General features: G+C 47.7%; 1 long non-coding RNA gene across 1 annotated transcript; it reads left to right on the top strand.

Annotated features, from left to right (window-relative positions):
• The first annotated feature begins 13,412 nt into the window (after positions 1–13,412).
• Positions 13,413–16,728, top strand: LOC147132695 (uncharacterized). The gene is made up of 3 exons (XR_015082115.1): positions 13,413–14,119; positions 14,664–14,828; positions 16,378–16,728. It is a non-coding gene; the product is annotated as an uncharacterized LOC147132695 (long non-coding RNA).
• Positions 16,729–16,959: the final 231 nt, after the last annotated feature.

Genomic DNA, 16,959 nt, shown 5'->3' with positions numbered 1-16,959 from the left:
TCATTTAAGATCCTTAAAAGAGCAGTCTCCGTACTGTGGTTCATCCTAAAACCAGATTGATATTTCTCCAAAATATTATTTGTATTTAAAAAATGATTCAACTGGATGAAAACCAGTTTTTCTAAAATCTTACTTAAAAACGGTAAGTTGGATACGGGTCTGTAGTTATTAAAAACGCTCGGGTCAGAACCGCTCTTCTTCAGAAGGGGCTTCACCACCGCCGTTTTAAAGGCAGCTGGGAAGACGCCTGTCTGAAGAGAGCAATTGACTATATTTAAAATTTGTTCTTCAAAAAATCCATAAAATGTCTTAAAAAGAAATGTGGGAATTGGATCCAAAAGGCAGGTTGTTGGGTTTACCTGGGAGAAAACTCGAACAAGTGTCCTTGCATCAACCAGGGCAAAACTTTCCAGTGTTTCCTCATGTAAATATGATTGTCCGGGTTTATTAAAACTTGTGTTTTGACGGGCTAAAAGACTGGATCTTATGTCATCGATTTTACTTCTGAAGTGGTCTGCAAAGTCCTCACAGAGAGCATCTGTTGGTCTCTGTGGGGACTTATTAAAATCAGAACTAGTTAAAAGTTCAAAGGTGGAGAAGAGAACCCTGGGGTTGTTTTTATTGACTGTAATGAGGTTTGAGAAATAGGAATAGGAAATGTGACAGAAAATCAGGAATGGTAGCATGGTCTTCCTTGCATGGTCTTCCTTGCTTGTGAGGTTTCGCAACCACCTTTTATTCGAGTTCCTTCCATTCGTGTGCTGTGCTTTTTCTCTTATATTCATGACTTATATCTCTCACTTCTCCGGAGGGATTTCTAGTTCTTTTCCCCACCTTTTTAAGCACTTTATTGTTAGCTTCCATCTTTCTATACTCTTCGCTCCCCACTTTATTGTTCCTTATTTCAGCTGTATGTCTGTGAGGTCCAAATGTGGGTAGACCTCGTGTGGCCGGTCATCAGATGTAAAAAGAAATTCAGGCAGAGACAATGTACAATTTTATACCACTGCAGCGGGGGGAGAGAGAAGGGAGGAACACAGAGTGCGTGTGTTCTCGGCTCGACTGTTGCTCTTTCCCTACCCCCTCCCAGCCGCGGCTGGCTTTTATCTAGTACCTGTACGCGTCATAGGTGGGAGGGCCTTAGACTGATACAGCAAAAGATGTATAGACAGTGAATAATGAAGAATGTTTCTGAGAAATGCACAAAATATATATAGAACATTCTAAAGCAACTTCACATTTCCCCCTGTTGTGAATTTCGAAGAACATCAATGAATACCATCCAAAGGTTTCTGGTAAACACATCATAATGAAAACACAACAATCGGTCCATCACCAGGATGGGGCGAAAACCCCTACCCATATTTGTAGCGTATATATTGTAGAGGAAATTCCCTCCCTCCCCCCTCCCATGAGGGCGAGAACCTTCTTGGTCTGGTGATAGACAAAACATGAAGTTAAAGAAAAATCTCAGTGAACACATGAGAACATCATCAGCATCATCATCATCCTTAATATCATCATCATCATTGAGGTTTATCAAATTATAATGATACATTTGGGTGACAAGGAGCCTACTGACTGCTCTCTTGGACAATGGGATAATGCAAGTTGAACAGATAATGCAAAGAAGACGTGTCCCTAGTACATATCTGTTGCCTCCCATATTTTCACATTCTGTGCACAGTGATCTCAAACCATTCAAAGGGATATCCAGCGTTGCTTCCCCTTTGGCTCGTGGGATGCATGCTGTGTATGGCTGGTCTTCCATTACTGTGCTGGGCCATGTTGGGCATTGGCGTCGTGACGTCTCTGGGCCCCAGATCTGCATGCCTTTTGTGTTGTGATACTCCCACCGCTTTCGTAAATCTCCTGTTGCAAATGTCACAGGGAAAGTTATGGCTACTTTCCACTCTACTTTATGTACCTTTACACTTTGGCACATGACATGCAATGGAGTGGCAACTCATTGATTTTCTGTCACATTTTTGGCATGAGGTCCACTGATAGTGTAGTGGTACACACGCCTGAGTTGTGTGCGGGCAGCGTGGGATTGATTTCCGCTCAGTGACAGTGTTTATGTGTGCCCTGCGACTGGCTGGCGACCAGTTCGGGGTGTAGTCTGCCTTCGCCCATTGACGGCTGGGATAGGCTCCAGCAATTCCCCGCGACCCTGTATAGGATAAGCGGTTTGGAAGATGACATGACATGACATTTTTGGCATGCATATTCCACCATATATCTCATGTGTCGTGCTGCAAAGTGTTTAGCCAGTAGCCATACACCCCATACATTTAGTCCACATACTGGACACGAGAGCGATATCCTTGGCCACGTTATCACAATGTTTTGTCTTGGTGAGCCTGGGCTACTCATCTTTTTGGGGGGGCTCACCAGCTTCTTTCCTGGCGATTTTCGCGTATGCGGGACACCTTTTCTTTTGGCCACTGGTACTGGCTGAGGATTCTGCACGATCACCTTTGGCTCTACTCTCATTGGCGAGCTTCCGCTGATCTTTAATTTAGAATCCTCTGAGGGTTTTGCAAGAGTTTTACCAGCCAAGTTCCATCCGCTCCCACGGCTTCGCTGGTCACCCTCTTGAGACTGCATGTTTGGTAGCATGGACTTCCTTGCTAGGGAGTTTTCGCTTCCATCTTTCCGTGCCATCATTTCCATCTTTTCTAAGATTTTTCTCTTAGTTCTCTGATGCTCTATTCCATCACACCAGAGTGGGTCACCGTTCCTCTTACCTGCACGTTTGACCGCTAACGTGCTGGTCGGTATATCAGTTCCTTTATTCTTGCACCCCGAACTGTTTTTCGGACATATACCATTATTTGTTGCCATGTGGTGGATCTGTCCTTCCGGCACGTGTGACACCACCCACACGTCCGGGGGAGGTTGCTCGAGCAGCAACAGCCCCTCACCAAGCTGCGCCTCCGTGGATTTTGATATACCAGAACGACGATCCTGGTCGGTATTTATATTTATGGACTTTATCATGATGATTATTGACCAATGTCGGGGAAGGGTTGGTCAAGTTCCTTCCCCCTTTATGGGCTGGCTGCGTTAGCCGTCAACTCCAGGATGTTTCTTTGTCAACGTTGTCCCGGCGGGACCGCGTGGAGGTGCAGCCTATGTAACTATATCTGTACTAGCCTTTACGGGTGGGAATGCCCATGTTCCACCCTCGTTTTATGGACAACACCGGTAAACACTAAACACCCGAACCTTCAATTTCTTTGATGACGAGGCATTTGGCTGGTTCTGGCAAAATTGCCACCAAAGGCGGCAATTTCGCTTTCCGGGTTTTATCCTTGCCCGTCAAGACTCATCTAACATGATGCAAGAACACGATACACCTTCATTCGAGCACCACTGCTAATGAAGGCCATCACTGTAATCATCACGAGATCTCATGCCCCACGCCGTCTAGGAGCCACCACAGTTTGCGCGCTCCCCACACCATCACAGATCACCAATGGAGATATCCTTTCCCCATAGGAGGTCCGGACGGGCCTCCATCAGATTCCAGCTCTAGCATCCAAATTATCATTGTACAGATCAGCATGGTGAATCCCCGTACACAGGCCACGTGTCCTCCTCACCACACCGTCTGCAGCCCTTGAGTAACGTCCTGGGCAATACGACCCGTGACAATTAATCAAACTCACTTCACCCCATTATACGAATTCCCATCAGAGTACTACACATCTACAAAGTAGAGGCAGCGCCCCTTGTTCACCCGACGAATGGAGATCAGCGCCCTGGGCGTACACCAGGCCAGTGTTTCCCTATTGATACCTTCACGCTCTAGAGGTCGGAGGGCCCGTCGACTACCCGGCAATAACGTAGAACACGCCAGCCTAGCTGCCAACCGGCCTATCCCACCTTATTTCCCATGCCTTCACGCAACAAGAAGCAGGGGGCCTGCCAATACCCTAGTGCTAGCGTAGAACACGCCAACCCGGGATACGATCAGCCCATCCTACCTACCCAACGATACCATCACGCTCTTTGAGGTCATTACTGCTCCAAATGGGCGGGGGGGTGGGTTATGCTGCGTTGGCCGATGCCTGTCGGTGACCCAAACCCAGGCGATCGTTGTCCCAGCGAGACCATGTGGAGGTGCAGCCTATGTAACTTGACTCGTGCCAACCTCTGGGGGGGAGCTTACCCAAGACTCACCCCCGTTTTATGGCCGGCACAGGTAGGTCCACGACACACCTCGGACTCCTACATTTAAAAATAGATGACGAGGCATTTGGCTAGTTCTGGTTTTTATCCTTGTCCGTCAAGACTCATCTAACATGACTGCATGAACCCGATACACCTTCATTCGGGCACCACTGCTAGTGAAGGCCATCACTGTAATCATCACGAGATCCTTGTCCACGCCGCCTAGGAACCACCGCAATCAGCGCGCTCCCCATGCCCTGTTAGTGCACCTCCAGTCTCATTCCTCCTATATTGATAGTCAGAATCACAACCTTTGGATTCCCAATAAAGCATCCGAACCGTCAATGGCACACATCAACGTAGCAGCCCTTAAACCGATACCATCCTATACTCCGTTGACGGCCATCTCCTCAGAACGTTTCCTTACCATGCCGCGCCATGCTTCAAAACCGCTCCGACCTCACTTCACCTCGCCAGACCAGATTATAGGAAATGACTCATCACATCTAAGGAATAGAGGAGGGCCCTCCTACTCACCAATCCGACGAAGATCCGCGTCCTTTTCGGGGGGACCCCCAGTGCCTTGAGGACCATGAAGTGTCATGTTGGCCATTTCCCCCTGGCTCCAACAGGGAAGCCCATGACCTTTATGCATGTACCACCTTCTTCTTTTAGAATCCGAGCCGTCACTAATTGGTAATAGGCCACCTTCTCCGCTGCAGCTCGTTCAAGAGTATCAGACTCCGATTCATACCGAATAGCCACATCCAAGACAAGAACGTCATTAGCCATCGCACAGACTAGGTCGGGGATACGTATATTGCCATTCGGATCTTCATAATGGGGCGTCCTAGTCACCTTCCATCCATGCCGTTCTGCCTCAGTGGCCAGGAGCTCGCACACCTTGTTATGTCGTCGGATCCTGCTACGCTTAACATAAGCGCACTGACCCAAGATGTGGGAGCACGTCTCGAGCCGTGCTGCGCAACGCCTGCGGGCTGCTCCTTGCTTGTCCCTGCCCCGAGCTCGGAACTCCCGGGTGGGGTACACACCCGCCCTCAGTGCCAGTGCCGCACTCACCAAGACTCACCCCCGTTTTATGGCCGGCACAGGTAGGTCCACGACACACCTCGGGCTCCTACATTTAAAAATAGATGACGAGGCATTTGGCTACTGCTGGCGAAAATGCCGCCCCACGCCGTCTAGGAGCCACCACAGTTTGCGCGCTCCCCATACCATCACGGATCACCGATGAGACATCCTTTCCCCATTGGGGGTCCGGATGGGCCTCCATCAGATTCCCGCTCTAGCATCCGAACTATTATTGTGCAGATCGGCATGAAGAATCCTTGTTCACAGGCCACGTGTCCTCATCACCACACCGTCTGTAGCCCTTGAGTAACGTCCTGGGCAATACGACCCGTGACAATTACTCAAACTCACTTCACCCATTATACGAATTCCCATCAGGGTACTACATATCTACAAAGCAGAGGCAGCGCCCCTTGTTCATCCGACGAATGGAGATCAGCGCCCTGGGCGTACACAAGGCCAACATTATCCTATCAATACCTTCACGCTCTCGAGGTCGGAGGGCCCGTCAACATTGACGTAGAACATGCCAGCCTAGCAGCCGACAGGCCCATCCCACCTTCTTTCCCATGCCTTCACGCACCAAGAAGCAGGAGGGCCTGCCAATACCCCATTGCCGGCGTAGAACAGGCCAGCCTGGGATACGACCAGCCCATCCCACCTTCCGAACGATACCATCACGCTCTTTGAGGTCATTGTCGCTCCGAATGGGTATGCTGCGTTAGCCGATGCCTGTCGGTGACCCAAACCCGGGCGATCGTTGTCCCGGCGAGACCACGCGGAGGTGCAGCCTATGTAACTAGACTCGCGCCAACCTCGGGGGGCAAGCTTACCCAAGACTCGCCCCCGTTTTATGGCCGGCACAGGTAGGTCCACGACACACCTCGGACTCCTACCTTGAAAAATAGATGACGAGGCATTTGGCTACTTACTGATTTTTACTCGGACGATTGCTCGTCCGGATCAAACTACTACCCAACTCGCATCCAGCTTTCAGAGGCTAGAGAGCAGTAACGTGCATATACCGGGTCTTCTGCCATGAGGCTCTTTACGGGCTAGCATAGGTCTTCAGGGAGAGAAGAGGACAGACCACGCAGGCACTATGCTAATATGCACGCACCACTCCCCCATCGCCCTTAACATTGTGCTAGATACATCTAGAACCATCCCGGTCTGAAGATCATCAATGCAAGGACGGAAAGGGTGAAGAAGGAAGAGTAATAGGTGTTAAAGTTTCCAGACTTTCTGGGATGGTGGGCAACGAATGTGCTAACCCTTGGGTTCGACATACAAGCCAGACTCCATCTCTTACTTATCCAGATTTCCTTAGTGGTCACGCTCATGTGGGCCCTGGTCGCCCAGGATAAGGGGAAGTTCAGGTTTCCAACCTGAGAATGTTTGGGCGGGCTGCAACACCTGACCATCCTGAGCCAGCCACCTTGTCAGGGCTTGCTCTGACAATCAGATGCACAGTCATCGATGACACCACGTTACCCAAGCCACATGATTGAACCACCGCGTCGGGATTTGCTCATTGTGGCTGGGTACGGGGCCATCATGTCAATCTAGGGGCCAACGCGCCCAATGTTGGCCCCCGTTTGTTGATTGACATAGTCCTCCTCCTTCACGCTCTCAATAATGTATTTATATATGTATTTTTTTTTTATTTTATTTTATTTTTTTTTATCGGGGAGCGGGCCATCTCCCATAACGGTAACTTACCTGCCGGAACTGTGTTGCTTTGCCATGAACACTCTGAGCATGTCTATAGAGTAGAGCAGAGTTCTCCTGCTGATCATTTTTGCAAATTCTTCCATTCTGTTGGCCGGAATACCCAACAATGTTAGGACTTTGTTATTCGCAGTGGGCCATTTCCCTCTGGCACCCACTGGAAAGCCCATAACCTTCACTCGATCCGCCTTCAACATAGCAGCTATTTGTGCCGTAAATGGTGAATATTTATCCACCTTTTCTTGTGCTGCTCTCACAAGGATATCACTGTCACTTTCAAATCTGATAGTGACATCCAGCACCAACACTGTAGCCTCTTTTTTGCATATCATGTCTGGAATCCGGAGACGTCTGTCAGGGTCCAGCACCCTGAATTCTCTTATCACCTGCCACCCCCACTGCTCTGCCTCGGTGGCTAGTAGATCACACACTTTGCGGTGGCGGTTGATCCTGTTATCTTTCAGGAAGGCACATTGGCCAATGATGAGTGCACTTGTTTCCAGGCTTCTCCCACATTGTCTGCACATTGCTTCTCTCTTATTTTTTCCTCGCAACATGAATTCGCGTGTGGGTACTACACCTGCTCTTAGTGCTAGTCCCAACAGGAAGCTTGTCTGTTTGAAACCTACAACTGTAGGTTCTGCTATCCAAGAGTTGCTTAACTTGTCATCTCTGAATAGCTCAACTCCATTGCCTTGCATCTGCAACATGCTCCATGCCATATTCTCTCCACGCCTCCAGTCAGGCATGTTTAGTTGTTTTTCCTTTAGGTTTTGTTCCCCACCGTCAGCCTTCCATATGGGGTGACACCCTGTCTCGCCACCTGCTTTTCTCCACCACATCGCCCATGTGGTTCTTGCCACCGTTCCTTGAGCCAGCGTTCGAATCCACAGGTCATCTGACGAACACATTCGCCAGAATCTCTAGAACCGTGTTGACGGGATGGCACTTTTTAGTTTCGTTATACCGAGTCCTCCATCTTTGTTTCTGGAATATAGCAGGCCATTAGCTGTGAACTCAGCTAAGTGGAGCCATTCCTTTACCGCCCTTCTGACCATCCTGTCTGTTCGGCATAAATTGGTCACCGATACCTTCCCCATGTCCGCACTGCACATGACTTTTGGTAGGACATAGTTTTTGAGCAGCATGATCTTTAGTGATGGTTTAAGTGGTGCTCTTCCAATTTTCTTCAACATTAGTTGAACTTCCAGCTTAGTATCTGGGTGTACTATGCCATTGGGGCCGAATTTGACTCCCAAGTATCTTACCGACTCCCCTATCGGTATCATGTGGATATTTGTACCACATATTGTCCATGGATCTAGCCCGTTTACCACTCCTTTATCAATCCAGAATTCATGACATTTTTTAGGTTGGACTCTCAGTCCAGTTTTCAGGCAAAATACCTCCAGCATCTCTAGGTTCCATACCATGCCATTCCTCGAGTCACTCACAAGTACCAGATCATCGGCAAAGGCCAGCGTGGTGAGTTTGCGCTCACCCCATTTCACACCCGAACCCGCCATCTCTAGGCTATGGATGAGAGGATCCATAGCGAGGTTGAATAGCAGTGGGGACATTGGATCGCCTTGCTTCACTCCAACCTTCATTCTTATAGGTTCGGTTTTGGCCGTCCCGCAACCTATCCTGGTCACGCAGTCCACATAGGAGTTCCTTATCAACTCCACCACATGGTTGTCTACGCCCCTCTGTCTTAGAGCACACAGGATATGCTCATGTGCCACTGAATCGAATGCCTTAGCAAAGTCCACAAACACGACTGCCAGTGATTTTCCTGTTGTTTTTGAGTGTCTCACCACTTCGTCTAATATCATGAGGTTCTCCCCGCAGCCTTCCGCACCAGTCAAAAACCCCCTCTGCCTGGGGTTAATAGGGCAAGCCCGCCCTAACCTCATTGTTATGATCCTCGAAAATAATCTGAGTACCATCGATCCAATCGTTACCGGTCTCCAGCCGTTTATTGTTTTCAGTTCGTTAGGATCGTTTGACTTTGGCAGCAGTCGTGTTCTGCACTCTTTAAAGGCCCTCGGAATGATTCCATTTACCAACCATGCTGTGTACAGCCGTGCCAGTTGCCTCCCACTAGGATCCCAGTCCAGTAATGCCTTTTTACTGATCCTGTCTGGTCCCGGTGCCGTGCCATTAGCCATTCTGGTCAGGTTTGATTTGACCTCTTTGCCCAGGATGGGGGTATTCAACTCTTCATTCAACGCCCCTCCAATCGAGACAAAACCATCCAAGCCAGTGAATTGAGTATCATTCTCCCATCGTTGCCGAAATACCTCTTGTATTTCAGGTATCGGTATTTTGCATTGGTCTGCAGATCCTTCATTGAGGATCATTTCCATTAGTCTATTTTTGTCCATTTTATATAGGATTTGGTATTCTCTGTATTTCCTTTGTTTCCTGTTCCTTCTCAACTCGCCTTTTCTCCACTGCTTGGTTTTTATCTCCAGATTCGGGGGTCTTTTGAGTTATACCACGCCTCCTCCCAGTTCAGAGATCAAATCTGACGCATACGACTCCATCGTTTCAGGCATCCGATCTGCGTCACCCAACCATGTAGCGATGGCCCTGAGCTCCTCACCATCCCCTGTATCACCAGCTGTTTCCCGAATCCTTCTCACACAGCCTTCTTTAGGTGATTTCATTGGGATCATTTTAGCATCGGAGTCTGCAGGGTTTTCCACCTTCCGTTTTTCCTCTGGGCCATCGCCTGCCATGCTCCCATGCAGGAGTCGCCTTGTCAACCTCACCAGTCCATGTGCCTTTTCATCATTTGTGTCCTTGTCAAATTTGGGTGATTCGCCCATCTCGCTCCTTTCGCCAGTGCTTATTAAGTCATTATTTTCGTTATTCCTTTTGCCTTTGATCCGCTCTCTGCCAGCATTGAGTTTTTCCAACTTGATTTTGTTCCATTGTATAGGGTGGGCATGTCTTTTATGTTGCGATACTCCCACAGCTTTAGTGAATCTCCTGTTGCAAATATCACAGGAGAAGTTGTGGTTGCTCTCTACTCTGCTATATGTACCTTTGCATTTTGGTACATGACATGCAATAGAATGGCAGCTCATTGATCTTTTGTCACATTTTTGGCATGCATACTTCACAGCATATCTCCTTGCCATGAAGTGTTTTGCCAGTAGCCATACACCCCATATATTCAACCCACATACTGGACATGAGAGCGAAATCCTTGTCACCGTTATTACCACATTCTGTCTTGGCGAGCCTGGGCTGTTCATCTTATTCGGGGAGCTCATCATTTCTGTTCCCGGTGATTTCCGTACATAAGGGACACATTTTATCTTGGCCTCTGGTACTGGCTGAGGATTCTGCACGATCACCTTTGGCTCTACTCTCATTGGCGAGCTTCCACTGATCATTAATTTAGAATCCCCTGAGGGCTTCCCAAGAGTTTTACCAGCCAAGGTCCATCCGCTCCCACGGCTTCGCTGGTCGCCCTCTTGGGACTGCATGTTTGGTAGCATAGACTTCCTTGCTAGGGAGTTTTCGCTTCCACCATTCTGTGCCAACGTTTCCATCTTGTCTGAGTTCCCGATTTCACTCTTTTGATGCTTCACTTTGTTGCACCAGAGTGGGTCGCCGTTCCTTTTACCTGTTGCCCTATGGTGGATCCGTCCTTCTGGCATGTGTGCCACCATACACACATCCAGGGGAGGTTGCCCGAGCAGCCACAGCCCCTCACCAAGCTGCGCCTCCGTCGATTTTGATACACCAGAACGACGATCCTGGCCGGTATTTATAATTGTGGACTTTTTCATGATAGCTGGTGACCATTCTCGGGGAAGGGTTGGTCAATTCCTTCTCCCTTTGCGAGCTGGCTGCGTTAGCCGTCAACTTACAGTTGTTTCTGAGTCAACGTTTCCGGCGGGACCACGTGGAGGTGCAGCCTAAGTAACTATTACTGTACTAGCCTTAGAGGGTGGGAATGCCCATGTTCCACCCTCCTTTATGGACAGCACCGGTACACATAACACCCGAACCTTCAATTTCTTGATGACGAGGCATTTGGCTACCTTAAGAGAGTCATAGTTACTTCCGCCGTTTACCCGCGCTTCATTGAATTTCTTCACTTTGACATTCAGAGCACTGGGCAGAAATCACATCGCGTCAACACCCGCCGCGGGCCTTCGCGATGCTTTGTTTTAATTAAACAGTCGGATTCCCCTGGTCCGCACCAGTTCTAAGTCAGCTGCTAGGCGCCGGCCCCCCCACGCGCGACTTCCCCCAGCGAGAAGGAGAGGGCGCCGGGGGAAGCCGGGTAAGACCGAGGCTGCAGGCACCACAGCTGGGGAGATCCGCGGGAAGGACCTGGCGCGCGTCCAGAGTCGCCGCCGCGGCCCGCCAGAACCCGGCCCCCTCGCACCGACCCGGCTCCGCGCGGGGGCAGGCACGGGCGACCGGCGGGGAGCGGGCGGCGTGGCCGTGACGGCACGCGGGGCGGGGGGGATGGTGCCTGGGGAAGTTGCCTCTTGCTCGGATACGCTTTTACGCACGTCTCCCTCTCATCCCTGGAGCTTTTTTCTGCTACCGGGGCTGCTGGAGGCTGCCACCACTGCACTTTTGGCTGCCCGGGGAAGGTGCCTCTTGCTCGGACACGCTTTTACGCACGTCGGCCTCTCCCCCGGAGCTTTTTTATGATACCAGGGCTGCTGGAGGCTGCCACTACTCTACTTTTGGCTGCCCGGGGAAAGGTGCTTCTCGCTCGGATACACTTTTACGCACATCCGCCTCTCCTCCCTGGAGCTTTTTAATGCTACCGGGGCTATTATAGGCAGCCACCACTCCACTTTTGGCTGCCCGGGGAAGGTGCCTCTTGCTCGGATACGCTTTTACGCACGTCCGCCTCTTCACCCGGGTGCTTTTTTATGCTACCAGGGCTATTATAGGCAGCCACTACTCCACTTTTGGCTGCCCGGGGAAGGTGCTTCTTGCTCGGATACGCTTTTTTGCACGTCGGCCTTTCCTCCCTGGAGCTTTTTTCTGCTACCAGAGCCATTATAGACAGCCACCACTCCACTTTTGGCTGCCCGGGGAAGGTGCCTCTTGCTCGGATACGCTTTCACACACGTCCGCCTCTCCTCCCTGGAGCTTTTTTATGCTACAAGGGCTGCTGGAGGCTGCCACCACTGCACTTGTGGCTGCCCGGGGAAGGTGCCTCTTGCTCGGACACGCTTTTACGCACGTCCGCCCCTCCTCCCTGGAGTTTTTTTATGCTACCAGGGCTATTATAGGCAGCCACCACTCCACTTTTGGCTGCCCGGGGAAAGTCCCTCTTGCTCGGATACGCTTTTAACGCACGTCCACCTTTCCTCCCTGGAGCTGCGGCTGCAGCATAATGTATACATAGGAAGTAGTGGTTCAGTCTTGTGTCAGTGTTAATTACATTATAAGACACATTATAAGACAAACGCTGCAGTGCAAAATGCGTCTAGGAGATGGTTGAATCATACGTTACGATTTTATATGCAATGGTTTTTATCTTTTATGTCGCAACCACTATTGATTGATTGTCTTTATTTCGTATATGTAAATAAGATAATATTCAAATTAAACTTGAAATGCTAATATACATCGGGGAAACAAAGAAGAAAAAATTAAACAATATGGCAAGGCAAATCACACTTTCACTTGCTCGAAAGGGGGTATGAGGAAGTATAAACTAATATCTAGTCCTTCCCGTTACATAAGATCCTACCTTTCCTCTGATATTCTGTACAGTATTGAAAAAATACATAAATAAAAATAAATAAACTATGATTACTACAATTATACAATACTTTCTAAATATATCGATATTTAACAACTACAACATGAATATTTCAAACAGCTACTGGTCATAACATTCTGATACAGGTTTATAAGTATTAAAGGACATTTCATATAAATATAATTTCAAGTTTCTTCTTATAATGCAACGTCATGACATGACTTTTTAGAAATTATAAGTGGAAATATTGAGTATTATAAGTAGAAACAGTACAATGTGCACACGTCGATGTTACAAAGGCTTTTCTAAATTTCTATACTATAGTTAAAAATAGCATACATAACCATATACAATACAATTCAATACAATACATACAACATACTCACGTTACTGCCACTCTTATACGCTGCTTGACCTTCACATGGGGGGGGTGCCAATCGTAAGCGGCGTTAATGCGCGTTTTACAAGTTTTTGTGAAAATGTAATCTTTTTTATTTTCATCACTTTATTTTCAAATCTTTACTAACATCACTTCGTGTTGAAAATGTAAACGCTTTTATTTGCAAAACTTTACGACCACAAACCTTTACGACCACCACCACATCTTTACGACGACCACCACTTCCTTTCTGCGAATACCCTTTCCGGTCTGACAATACCCCTGTCTGAGATTACTCCTCCACTGGCCAGATTCCCTTGTTGCGAGTCGTCCTCCTATCGTAAGCAGCGTAACTGTGCATTCTGCTTGTCACCCGCTATAAGCTTTGTGTTGTTTGCACCTTTGAAAGCATCGTCTCTAAGTGCTGTATTTGTCATAGAAAGTTATTTAACACTGTTATTTTTACACTGTGACACGTTCGAACAAATTGTGAAGTTTGCAGACTTGATTATAATCACTTTCAGTGAGCTCTATGTTTCATGTTTATATAGTAGTTTTGAAAGACTTGTATCATGTGACTAACTTCAAGACAAGACGTTTATAGTCACTATGCTGTGATCCATAAACGCCTAGTGCGCCGCCATCTTCGGGTAAGCAGCTCCTAAAACGATTGGCTCGGCGCCTATTCTCGTACGACCAATCGCGCACGTCCACAAATCTGCGGCGCCTCCCCCCTGACCCCATTGGTCGATACTCTATTCGTCCTGGCCCAATCGCGCACGTACACAAATCCGCGGCGCCGCCCCCACTCCCCCCCAACCCCATTGGTCAATATTGTATTCGACCGGGCCCGCGGGTTCTTCCAATTTTGATTCGGCCATTCCGTGTGTGTTTGGCCCGCGAAGAAGCACGTACGTCGCCGCTACTACTCGCTAGCTCGTTTAAAAGTCACGGAATTCACCACTTCCAATTCCACTCTTTCGGTAAGTAAGGATTGAGTCGTTTTCGTTTATATTTTTTTGCGGGAGAGAGGGAGGTATCACTTTATTGGTCGCGAATGTACACGAACGTATGCACCGCATCGCCGGAAAAGAGTAAGTACTGTACTGTACTTCGCCTTCGTTTGCACGTGGTTGTTATGTGGTAAAACCCAATCAATTGACGACTGTTACCCTCTAAAAGATTCAAACGATATGTTGGTTCAACAGTGTTTATCAGCTGCAACCGATGTACGTGTCTGAATTCAGTAAAATTGTTTCTCGTGTACGAATACAAACATACGTGCTCTGTAACAGGGGGAGGACAAACATCCATCCATCCATTATCTATACCGCTTCTCCTCACAAGGGTCGCGTGGCGTGCTGGAGCCTATCCCAGCTGTCTTCGGGCAGTAGGCGGGGGACACCCTGAATTTGTTGCCAGTCAATCGCAGGGCACACAAAGACAAACATCCGCACTCACAATCACACCTAGGGGCAATTTAGAGAGTCCAATCAACTTACCATGCATATTTTTGGAATGTGGGAGGAAACCGGAGTACCCGGAGAAAACCCACGCAGGCACGGGGAGAACATGCACACTCCACACAGGGAGGCCGGAGCCAGGATTGAACCCACAACCTCTAAACTGTGAGGTGGACGTGCTAACCAGTCGACCACCGTGCCGCGGGAGGACAAACAAATCACATCAAAAGTAATATACACATTCCTCTCTTACATGGGCAATGCAAAAAATATTTGTCACTTCCAGCTATTTCTACTTGATATGATATATTATTTTATACAGTGCGCATTATATCTAATGCTATACACGTTTTGTTACAATTCACAACAACAATAAATATCTTGCAATCATTGTTAAAAATGAGCAGTGTATACAAAAAATATTTGTCACTTCCATTTGCTATTTCTACATGATATGATATATTATTTTATACAGTGCGTATTATAGCTAATGCTATACACGTTTTGTTACAATTCACAACAACAATAAATATATTGCAATCATTGTTAAAAATGAGCAGTGTATCTTTTAGACAGCTAATGTACTTGCATATCATTCCTAACAACAATAAATATATTGCAATCATTGTTAAGAATGAGCAGTGTATCTTGTACTTAAGCAGTACCTTGTACTACATATGTACTTAACTATACTTTGACTTAGATGTGTACGCTAATACGGGTTTACTTTTCCATGACAATACCACCAATAATAATAATCATACAGTACTATAATAATCATCCTATATTGATGTGAATGTGTCCAAAGTGAAGTGCTTTTTTTTCCTGTTTACAAGTTATTGTATATTTGTTGATGAACCACATTGTTATCATGTGCAACCAAAAGGAAAGTTTATTTTTTCCAGTGTAGTAGTAATGCATTTCGTCGCTGTCATGTGAAAAACACTTATGTCCATATTTTTTCATTTTCTTATTTTTACACGAATCATGTTTCCGCGTTACAGACATCGCATTTAAGTGAAGTGTAAAAAAAAGTTTCCAAAATTGGAGATGTGTTTTTCACAGGACAGCGATGATTTGTGAATGAATATGCACAATTTCAATGTGCAAGTGTGTGTGAATTGTTTTCTTGACCATGTCTGCGTGTGCGTGCGTGTGTGTGTGTGTGAGTGTATGTGGGTTGTGTGTGTGTGGGGGGGGGGGGGGGGGGGTCTATGTGTGTGTGAGACAGGAAATGGATTTCAAGCCTAATTTCAAATACATGGGACCGGAAAAGGAGCATTTGCAGTTGCAGTGCTGAGGCTGAAACCGTGGCGGAAACACAGCCATGGGGAAAATGATGGCACTGACTTGCCATGCTTCTTGAGTTTCCTGTTCATTTTAATGCCTTGTACAGCTAAAGGTACATTTGTTTGGACAAATAAATTGGGGTGGAATTTAAGAGCTGATGGAGACATTTTCCAAAGATTTTTTATAATACTCCCCAAAATCACCGACCGAGTTCTCACATAAATAGCTACGGCATGTAAAGTTGTGCTTTTAGTCTCTCGATAGAGTTTTAGAGACACCAGCCACATTGAAATGAAAACTAATTTGAAGAAAACACTGTGCTTTTATCCATTTGGGGTGCAACAAAAAACAATTGAATTTCAGACCGCTTTGTGTTACATGCCGTGGTATACAATGTCACATCAAAGTGCTTGTTATTGTGTATTTGTCAAGTGGACTAGGATATGAAATGCGTTATAATATCAAATACTGCTCATTTATTGTTGCAGATCAAAAGCTGCAGTCACCACCTGCAAAGGTGCCGCGCAGGTGAAGGAGGAGGCCAGGGTCCGCGTTGTCCGAGGTCGGGGAGACCTCGAGTGCCGGCAACTGGTCCTCAGTGAGAGCCGGCTCCAGTTTGGCCAGTACCGGGGTCAAACCTGCAAGTGGCTCTTGAGCCATGACGTGGGCTACGCCTGCATGGTGGTTGCATCCCACCAGGAGCGGGAAAACGGTGATATTTCCATTCCATTTCCATCAAGCATCAGATGATGATTATAGTTGTGGCAGTGGTCAGGGAGTGATAGTGTAGTGGTACACACGCCTGAGTTGTTTGCGGGCAGCGTGGGATCGATTCCCGCTCAGTGACAGTGTCTATGTGTGCCCTGTGACTGGCTGGTGACCAGTTCGGGGTGTAGTCTGCCTTCGCCCATTGACGGCTGGGATAGGCTCCAGCAACTCCCCGCGACCCTGTATAGGATAAGCGGTTTGGAAGATGACATGACATGACATTTTTTGTTGGCGGTTTCTGCATGTAGGTTTGTGGACTACTTAAGACGCAGAAAGGCGGCACTGCCCGGCTCGTACATGTA

The sequence above is a fragment of the Filicampus tigris genome, chromosome 18, assembly GCF_054856515.1.
Source record: "Filicampus tigris isolate MCC_2025a chromosome 18, RoL_Ftig_1.0, whole genome shotgun sequence".
Classification (NCBI taxonomy): Eukaryota; Metazoa; Chordata; class Actinopteri; order Syngnathiformes; family Syngnathidae; genus Filicampus; species Filicampus tigris.
Note: the sequence above shows the minus strand (reverse complement) of the source record. Positions and strands in the feature narration are given on the sequence as shown.